Below are 11,362 nucleotides of genomic sequence, written 5' to 3'. Positions count from 1 at the left end.
AGCCCATATCAAACTTAAAATAATTTCATATTCAGAATAATAGTGAAATATAAGTGTGAATTTAACCCAATTCAACCATATCTCATAGAAATTCTCTAAACTCTAAACAATGCATTAACTGGTGGTGGACACAAAATGTGTAAAAAAAAAATTATGTGCTGGCAACACAAAAAAAACAATGTTGGTGCAAAATCAATGAGGAACTTTTGTTCATATAGAGAAAGAAAGTCTGCTGAGGTCAAACCAACATGGACTTTTAACCAGGAGACCGCTGTTTGTGAACCAAAGGCCAATGTAGTTATGTGACTCTACAGACTTTACATAACTACGTAAATGACTTTAACTAGGTACTTTTCTTTTTGCAAATGTTTCATAATGTTGGCCATGTTGATGAAATGTTTGAAATTGTGACCATCAGACTTCCCATTGGCACTGTTTTTTGGTTTGCTAGCTTGCTTGTAGTTTTATGTTGTGCCCACCACCACACGATGCGTTGTTAAGAGCTTGTGTCCATTTCAAATACTTCTGTTAGACTGTGTTCAACAATAAGTTAATAATGGTCTCTCATTCACAAAATTGACACTAACAAAACTTTCTGTGGGCAGATCAACTCTCCACCCCTCATGGCTCCAGCTGTTAGATATCCACTTAGTTGGTGATCACACATTGGTTACCATTTTGGCAGCAGAAATGGCCTTTTTTCTGGTTTGAAACATCCTGTGCACTGCTGATGTGCACCCCACATTTTATGGAGCAGAGGAACAATAGTGTTTGCTTGTCAAGTTACTATTCTGTTTTTGATTGTCTTAGTGTAGCTGCTGTTGATCATTATAAGAGACAGTTATCTGTAACCCATATTATCACAGTATCAGCTGACACACAAGTGACAGACAGCTTATTACATGGTTGCCTAGCAACAGTAAGGCAGCTGTCATTGCGCTAAACATGTCAGTGTGATTGGGATCACAAAGCATTGCAGTACCCTTTGCTTTACAGGCATCTATGTCATCACCCACCAAGAGTAATGGACGGTAGGGAGCCTTAATTTTCTGACTTCTGATTGGACAATTTGGCTATAGCTACATAAGACATCTTGTCCTGTTACAATTCAGTGAGTGTTTAAATAGTTTAGAGATTGAAAACAAAAAAGAATTTACCAAAATTGTAGCACGTAATCCTTCATTTTATCAGAAAATATACAGTATGCTCACCAGGTTTTGAGATACATGGTTTCACTGGACAGTTTACGTTGTTGTACATTTAACGTTTTGGAGACTTTATTTCTTCATTCTAAGGCAGTTCTCTCTGCCATTTATTAGATGTATATGTGTGTGTGAAGGTTAAGCATCCTATAATGCTTTCAACACTGTTTGACAGTCTTTGTTCATGCTGGCCACAATATAAAAATATAGCTATTTTTTCACCCTCCCTGACAACTAAATATAAGACATTTATTATTGGCATGAGAACGTGACTTCAGTAAAAAAAAAACAAAAAAAACCTGCAAGCACCGAGGCATGAAAATAAAATTCAAGAAGACTTTATATGACAAAATGATATATTACAAAAGGTCACAGAGAAACCATTGGGTTTTTGAAATAATCTTAAGGGTCACGACCTACAGTCACCACTTCTGATTCTGAGTATCGATCATCTCTTGAAACCTCTATATGTGCCTTAGATGGCAATCTCTCTGAAAAGAAGGGTCTGCGGTCTTGTTGCCTATTTCCTCCCAGGATAAAACTGACCCAATTTCACAATGTAATAATACCTCAATTACCTTACAATAGAGAGCTTAGACGTCAGAGCAACCAAGCCATTACTGGTAGAAACGACATCTCAGAATGCCATCTTTCACTCCACTATTTATTTTGCAGTCTGAAGATGGAGAGCATTTTTCACTTTATTCTTTCTTTCCTGAGAGTGTTTGATGATAAAACTTGCGTCTTTGTTTCTGTGGAAGAATAAGGACCAAAGTTCCTGGAGCTTACACTGGCACTCCACTGTCACTGTGCAGACATCAATTATATGGTGAGTATTCTTCAGTCGTTAGATTATAAACTGACATGGGACATTAATAAATTATACATCTACTGTACAACAACCACTGGATTCATGATGTATTACTCTACAGAGATTACTAATATAGTCTAACATGATGAAAATACTGAGCTTCCTGGCACTGGAAACAGACTGCGGAGTCGTGTCCATGTGCTGTCAGCGGTACCACTCAGCCTCAGAGATAAAAACCCTAATCGGGCCATAATTAGGCACGGTCTTTTCATTGAAGCCATAGGAAAGAAGCATCGCCAGCTAATGTCAATAACTGTGTCACAGCATCCAAGGTTCTGTCTTGCCAAATTACATAACATTAATAATGTGTAATTACAGGGAAAAGATTGAAGTGTCACTGTGCCGAAAGGAGAAATTAAATGCTTCCCAGCAAGAGGGGATGTAATCCTGGGACACGCTCTCAATGAGGGATGGCTTCATCTGGCTTCACTTGCCTGCATTATGGAGCTTTGTTAAGTCACTCCTGAGATGTGTGTGGTCGCTCAGCTGTTGGATTTTGTGATTGTTTGCTTGACTGATACTGTTACACTGGTCGTTGTAGGTTGTCAACAAAATTCATTAATAGGCACAGGCATTATTAATGAGCACCACAAGGTATATTTGCCTGAGAGATGTGTTGATGATTCAGTCCAGTAATTTTTAATTATTGCTAACAACACCTTGTAGTACTTTACATAAATTGTAAAGTTTAACATATAGCTGGAGCACATGTTTGATGTGTTTTCAAGAATGTGAGCTGAGGATCTGTGGGAGGCCCTTACCCCTACAGACCCTCTACTTAGACAGTAAGTATTTATGTATCCATACCTAAAAGGGTAGGTTCACTCCAATCAAAAATACATTTTTTTCTCATACCTTTGGTGCAGTTTATTAATTTAGATTATTTTAGTGTGAGTTGCTGAGTGTTAAAGATATTGGCTGTAGAACTGTTTTCCTGCTCTCGTATATAATGGAACTAGACAGCACTCAGCCTGTGGTGCTCAAAGTGCCAAAATAAAAACATTTGGAAAAGTCTACAGCAATGTCTCTTTCCAAGAAGAGACTTGATTGCTAAAGATAGTCTATAGACCTTGTTATGGGCGGGTTAATGTATCCTCATTTAACAGTATATATAATATCTAACAAATCAGCACCAAACTAATGGCATTGTCAGGTTCCCTGGGTTAGGTTTAGGAAAAGAAACATGGTAACGACATACCTTAACATAAGTCAGTGTTTTACACAGGACACAAACATAAGTCTCCTGGGGGAAAGTTTTGTGTTTGTTTGACCCAGCCTGCCTCCTGAGGCAGACTTTTGCTCTTTATACTACTTCCTTCTTTACTACCATAAACCACATGACCGCAACCTTAACAAGAGACTCTTGGTTAAGCCTTCCCCCTTTGTGATGATCCGTCAAGCTGTCAGAGCTAGCATGGAGCCCACACTGTCACTAACCGCACTCCCTGAAGAAATATTGTCAAATTTTGGAAAATTGAAAAATAAATTTCAGGGAGAAGCAGACAGAATGGCATCCAATATATTTTTAAAGGGTATAACCAGGATGTCAGACTCATTTAGTGGCAAAAACAGGTTATAAAGATAAAGTCTAACTATAGGCTACAGATCACAGTGTAAAATTGAGCCACCACATTACTGGCAATCGAGACAGAAAACAATAAATTTAAAGGGAAACTTTGCCAATATTTAACCAACTGTGTGGCATCGCAGTGTGTGCAGATGAACCGTGTTGGGCTTCCCCCCATGCCGTTCATCTGCACACACTGCGATGACACACAGCTGGTTTAATATTGGCAAAGTTTCCCTGCTTCCCTTCACTGTTTTCTGTAAAGCAAGATGGGCCTTCATTCAGTGTTATAATCATTAAAAAGGAAAAGCAGTATGTGTATACATTCAGTAGGCTATGCCTTCAGTAACTAGATCTTGAGCTAACCTTACACTTTTCAGGGTTTGGAATGGGGAAATAACATATATCTCCTTGGAACCATTCCCTGAAACGAGTGTCATTGATACATGACACTTGTTACAGGGAATGTCATTGATACATGAGCCCCAGACACAATGTTTAGTTTGAAATCCACAAGACCAGCCTGAAAATGAAGAAAATCTGATATGATTCTACGAGTCTATGGAGCACAGTCATGTTGTTGTCAGACCCTTTTCAGAGCTAGCTGATGCTACGCTATGATTGGCCAGTCTGCATTCGAGGGGCGGGACTTAGCAAAGGTCAATTACGTAGGTTATATACAAATTACTGGCTCAATATTATGTAGGTTAGATATGAATTCTGGTGTATTGCTTTTCATATACATACTAATAGTTCTTAAAGCTATAGTTGGTAATCCTGTTCAGAAACACTTTCTGTTATACTGGGTAAAATGGTCCTTCCTTCCTGAGAGTAGTCAATACATAATGTGTTCTGAAAAAGGAACGAAAAAGATCCGACCTCTGTGGCAGCTGCAGGCCTGTAAAAACTCTGACCAATCCCTGCCATTCGGTGCGAATGGAAAAAACCAATCAGATGCCTTCATGTCTCGTCCTTATATATCGCTCTGGTCCTGCCCATGCCCCCCTCTGTCCCTCCCTCCTCCCTGCGTGCACTCATCACGTGTTACCGTTGCCGGAAATATTCAGCACGCTGCTCAGTAGAAATACCGAGTTAGCAGGAGTTTGCTGAACAATGGCAGAGATAATGCAGCCAAAAGTACCACTTCCAGCGTTACTTGTAATGGCTTGCCCCGCTAAACAGGCTGAGAAAATAAAGTCGGAGGCAGAAAAGGCTGCAACGAAAAAGGCTTTGGATAAAGCGAGAGGACAAACCAGAGTCAACATCGGTGCAGCTTTTGAACAGTGGAGATAACTGAGGGAGCTGAAGGGCCTGACAAGCGATGCAGAGGTTGCTGTCTATCTGTTAGACAGGTAATTATTTGTTTTGCTTCTGGGGGATTTGTTATTTTCATGAAATATGTAACGTTAGCCAACTTAGCTACTTTTGTAGCTCGTATTAGCCCGGTGCCAACATTAGCTTCTCTGTCGGTGTACTGCAGTATGTGCGTTCAAGTTTGTGGGGGCGTGGCTTTGGACGGACCACTGACGGGAGGGGGAGGAGGGTGGTGGAGCTTAGAGGAGGTGCCACTTTCAAATCTTACTAGCTCTCCGACATTACCAACTATAGCTTTAAGAACAGCCCATAGCAGTTTCTACCAATCTTCATCTGCCAACCATATCACCGTACAAATGTGCATCTACTGCTAGCTCACCTAGCACTACACACTTGATATGGTTGGTTGGTGTTGTTTGATAGAAAGAAAATAGTTTTGATATGTAACTACTCACAATAAGGTCTGTGGATCATCTTGTGTAACTGGGTCATGATTCCTGGAAAGAGACATTGCTGTTGAGTTTTTCAAATGTATTTTTTTTGGTGCTTTCGTCACCACAAGCTGAGTGCCATCTAGTTCCATTATACTGGAGAGATGGCAGACCTATCTACGACTGATATCTCCAACACTCTGCAACTCACAACTAAACAATCTAGACCTATAAATAGCACTACAGGTAAGAGGAATGATATGTAGTTTTTAATCTGGGGGCGAACTTTCCCTTTGATACTTAATTCTGTGCTCTTTCCAACTAAAACTAAACATTTAATGAGGCTTATTATTCACAAGCCTTTGATTTTCACTCTCCAAGGTGAAAAAAGGTTAAACACACATTTTGATGGGGATATATGGATTATATTTCAGGATTAGCACATTAGAAGTCATTAAAAATAACATCACGTTAGCCTTTCAAAGACTAAGCATACCGGCTGGGTCTTCATTATGTGGCGTTGTGCATGTTGTCCTCATGACTGTGTGGCTTTCCTGTGAGTGCTCCATTTTTTAAGACATGGAACGCAGGTGAAGTGAAACACTAAATTGCCTTTAATGTCAATGTAATGTTCTGTCTGTGTGTGTTAGCACGGTGATGGACTGGACATACTTAAGTCAGTTCAGTTTTATTTACATAGCCCAATATCACACATTTGCCTAAAGGGGGTGTACAATCTGTGCAGAATATAAAACCCTCTATTCTTCAAATCTCAGTCTGGGTATGAAAAAACTCCCAGTAAAAGCCCTTTAATGGTAGACAATAAGAATGAAATGAACCTTGGGAAGAGCAACAGCCCTCTTCCAGGATGGACAGACATGCAGTAGATGCTTTGTACAGGATACACCAATGTAAAATTACAGTATTGAATAGACTGTAAACATATATGAAGAATATGGTTGCAGGTGCTTCTAGGTGCTGCCAGACACACCTGAGCCACACAAGGACAAGAGGTATAGACTACACAAACACAGAAAAGGCAAAGCTAAAGCACACTATTCACACAGGCAGAAAGGAAATGAACACACTCAGAGGGAGAGGGAGAGAGACAAAGACTACTTGCCCACAAGGGAGAGAGAGACAGACGAGAGGAGAGGCTGAATCTCCTGGAGGATGAAAGGAGGAAGCTCCAGATCCAAAACATCTGGAATGAGGCACCGACAACCAGGGGAGAGAGAGAGAGGTCCCAGGACAGCAGATGGTCCAGCACAGAGACGCCTGAGTGAAAAGAGAGGACAGGGAGAAAGTAGGGACAAGAGAGAAAGAACACGAGTGAGAGATGGGCACACAGCTTGCACATGTGCATGTGGGACACCAAACAAACAGAGGGTCAGAGAGAGGCTGTGGTTTCCACTAAGTATACAGTATTTTTGTCTGCAGGACAAACATGGACTAAAAGTACTGGGCTTAATAGATTCATTCAGACTGACACCGACCCACAGCAAGGATAATGGAAACACGTTCAAGGCCTGAATTAATTAAAGAATGATAAAAGATGAGTTTTAAGTTTGGATTTAAAGGTTTCAAAAGAATCAGACTGTTTCTGTAAAGGCTGATCTTGCATGGATAGGCAGGGAGGCTAAAATTGGTGAAATATCATCAAGTGTTTTTGTGTTAGTTAAAGGGATAGTTCAGATCTTTTGAGGTGGTGTTTTTATGAGGTCATTATTCATAGTCAGTGTATTACATGCAATAGATGTTGGTTGGCATGCCCCCAGTTTGGAGAAGCAGGCAGGAGTACCAGGGAGATAAAGCATTGCACTGCCGTACACGGGGACAGCAGTAAAATGCATTTCAGCAACTTAAGAGGTTGGGCAGTGACTTCTTGTGTCACACACAGACTAAAACAACTGTCCTTTCATGTAGGCATGATACGCAGCCGGTATTGTGGCACTGTGCCTGGCAGCGTCATGGAGAAATGCAGTGGGACAACAACGGAAGTTAAGAGGGTGAAACCCTGAGTAGGCGGGAGTTGTGGTAGATGGGTCCACTGACTTTCACTCAGGAGGCTGGTGTTTTCTTTGATGTGACTGTAAAGCCAATCTCTGTTCTTTTCCCTGGACCCAACCAGATGCGTGTGTTGGCTTAATGTAGCTATGTCAATTCACTGTGTTGTACCGGTGTCCTGTGTTTTGTTTTTTGAAAGAGACTGTATACAATGTGTACATTTCCTGTGAAAACCTAAGAGTATTTTGAAAACAGACAATGCATGCAACAGGCAGAAGTTAACATGGCTTCCCAGAATATCAACAACCAACGCATCCAGGGCACCTTTAGCCTTGCGTGACCAGCCTCGCTTACTTCGGAATGGGAGTCTGGGGACATTCGTCTTTCGTAATAGAAATGGGCAGGGATATCCAGACCACGTGACGGCGTTGCCATAGGTACGGCACGTAAACATCTGCTGTAAATCCTTAATTTCTCCAATCTTGTGGACGTTGCAGCTCTGCAATATAGCTGAATCAAATGAAATCATATCTATTTTAATCTCTTCTTGGGATGCACTGAACATTTCCTTTTGTGTTGTATTATGGACAACAATTCGGGGAAATGCAATTCCGGTGTAGGCGGGTGTAAGGCAAAGCTAATCAGCCGTTGATCGAGGAAGTACGGAAGTACACGGATTTGGATCCAATCACATCACTGCCGCTGGGAGCCAGCACTAGTTCTATTACAACTTTCCAATGGGAATGTCCACAGACGACAGAGTCAGCCAGCGTGCTGACGTCATTGGCTAGACTAGGGCACCATGTACGTCATATGTCGATGTGTAAAGTCTATGACCAAATGTCAATATGTGACAATGTCAGAGTGGCTTCTCAACTGAATGTAATACACTGGCCATGGATAAGGAACTCATACAACCAACCCTACATCAAAAGATCTGAACTACTCCTTTAAAATTCTAGCTGGAGCATTCTAAACCATTTGATGACTTTTATTATTAGCACAGAGAAATTATGTAACGTCTTTACTAACTTTACTGAGTGTATCAAATACAATTTCTTGGTAAAAAAATGTGGTTGCTACAACATGTGTGTTGCCACTGCAAAGCCTCTCTAATTCAAACTAAAGGCCTGTCTCGAGTCCTGTACATAGGGCCCTATATAATATTGTACAAGCCTAATTACTTGCAGTGGGTAAAGGCTATGACCTCGTTATCGTTAAGGTGCAGAAAGTGGTGCACAATCTGGTCTAGTACATGCAAGGGCAGCATTACTAATACAAGACCCACAAAGGTCAAGGGAGAAGCAAAAACATTTATAATGTATGAACCATACCAAAAAGCCTTGAAATTAGGTAAATTTCAAAACAAGCTTCCCATGGACGGAGTCATGGGTATAATCTTGATTCATCTTTTGTTGTGTTCTTTCAGCAGCTTTGCATGCTATTTATACTCACACGTCCGCTGTTTTCCCGTTATCTATCTCTCATTTTGTGTTTTTGACAACCCTATCAAAGATATAATTCAAAGCCCCGATGTGGCGAAAGTACACCTGCTCCCCGAGAAAGAGCAGCACAACAGCATCCTCTGAGAGCTGCTTCGCCACAGAGAAAGCTCCTGAGAGGGGCAACACTGATAAATCTCACACATTTCCTCTGTGATGTGAGAGAGACCTAAAGAGGAAGGCACTTCATCACCGGGAAAGGCTTTCTCCGATCTGCCTTCAGCACTTCTCCCCTTAATACGGAAGAGGAAATGGCACTAATAATGTTTTCGGGCATGTTTGGTTTTGGGGAAATGGTTTCATATATCAGTTTCATGGGAGATGGGGGAACAGGCTGTTGATGTGGATGCCTGGTTACAGCAGGAAGTGCTACGTTGAAGAATTTCACTTTTTCGATAGGTTTTTTGAATTATGCTTGTTGCCCTATTTTATTACACACTGCAATATGAAATTTCACTTGTCTGCTTTGTTTGCTTTTTTATGTCTTTTATTTGTGACAATATCATAAAGCATTTCAGCACAATGGGATTTTGAGAGGCTTGCCGATATTTGCGCTGACATGTCTGCTCCAAAAAAGCTATTTTCAAACATCATGTGCCACACACTGATTTGGTGAATGCTCATGTTAACTTTTATTGCACTGTTTATTCTTCCAGTCAAATGGCATTCCGGTAAGCTTCTCCTGTACTCATAAGAATTCATCAAATGTATGCGGTGTGATCTTGCTCATTATGTGACTTTGCTGTGGTGCAGAAACTCCAGGAGGAGAAGTCTTTGTCAGGAGTTTTGTTTCTCATTACCCAGAGGGCTTCAGCGCTCCATATTTCTTCTGCAGCAAGTCCCCAGGTTATACCAGTGTTATCTCTTTATTGCCTTCCTCCTCCCAACTAAAAGACACCGTTGGCATTGATTAAGGTGCGCTAAGAACCTGCTTATGTGTTTAAATTATCTGTGCCTAATGCTCGGGCAAGCGTTTGCAGCGGTGCCCTGGGATGGCATTATTCCTGTGATGGAAATTCTTTGAGGATCACAGCTTTGCATCCTATTTGGTTGCATAGCCGTGAGAAACGCCACAGGGCTTGAAGGCCATTATAAATACATTGATTAATTCTTAAGCTCTGATAGATTGAGTAAAGTTAAGGGAGATGAAGAGCAACAAAAGAACTCATGAAAACATTGCTCACATTGTTCAGACCCACAAGCTTTACGCTCTAATTATAGTGCAGTCGCTGTTGCATTTAAAAGAGCCCTAAACAATAACAGTACATAAGAACGGCATGGTTACATATTAAACAGTCTGTGTCGGGGAAGAGAAGGACAAGCTCCCCTGTGGCATTTCACATTTCCGTGTCTCTGAATGTATTGCAGAGGGACAGATTTGTCTGTGTCAGTGTTTTTCTGAGTCCCTCTTGTGAGAGTATTTGTCGTATAGATTTGAGAAAAGCTTTTGGTTTTGGTTTCTTTTGAAACTGTGCAAGCTCTGAACTTCTGGGTCTATTGATTATGTGGAAAGTGTGATACTGAACTTTAATGCACCCACTTTAAGTGCCGCAGGAATTTGTAAAGTTCACTGAATGCAAAGCTACATTTCTTACAGGCTAAAGAAATGCACGCCACAATATGGGTCTTATTGTTATAGGTACAGTTCAAATGTGTACCATCCCACCACCTTTCTTTGTGTCTAAGTGAAGAATGACAAGGGTTGTAGCTTCAGAACTCAGGGTATTTACCAACAGGTTTACTTACAGGTATATATATCTAAATACCTGAGCCATGCTCAGCTAAAAGTAAGGTAAATACATTCGACAGGTGACCAGAAACTCAACAAAGTATAAAGATGCCGAAGAATGGCCCATTTCATAGGCATATTTATATTACTGAAGTATAATTAGCAGCACATTGGTATGTATCATGTTAACGGTGTAAATGTTTGCTGTGCTGGTAAATTTGGGAATGATTATATTTACTTTATATACTGCTGGGTGGATTAACCAATACTTAAACATCATAATTAATAAGCTGACCTCCATCTTGTATTAATAATGTAAATCTGCAAAGTAACTGAAGTTATCAAATACATGTAGTGAAGTAAAGAGTACACTTTGCAGTGGTGTAGTGGTAGGTGTATTACAGGTAGATGGGTAGGTAAGTGAGGAGAATGTGGGTACACTTACTTCCATATCCCAATGGGTAGGATAGGTTTGTATACTGTACATGGGCAGAAAAAGACGTGGGTATACCCCATATGCTTATATTACCTCCACTACACCACTGACAATATGCCTCTAAAATATAATAGGGTACAAGCACATTCTTAGAAATAGGAGTTCTAAAGGGATTCTTCCTGAAGGGCTACCATGGACGAATTACTTCTGAAGAACCCTTTCTTTTTCTTTTTTTTTTTTGAAAGGGTTCTTTGAAAAAGAAATGATTCTATCAAGAGCCATGATCATCCAAAGAACCCCTTT

This window comes from Epinephelus fuscoguttatus, linkage group LG2 (genome assembly GCF_011397635.1).
Source record: "Epinephelus fuscoguttatus linkage group LG2, E.fuscoguttatus.final_Chr_v1".
Taxonomy (NCBI): domain Eukaryota; kingdom Metazoa; phylum Chordata; class Actinopteri; order Perciformes; family Serranidae; genus Epinephelus; species Epinephelus fuscoguttatus.
The sequence above is the reverse complement of the archived record's forward strand: the minus strand, read 5'-3'. Positions refer to the sequence as shown.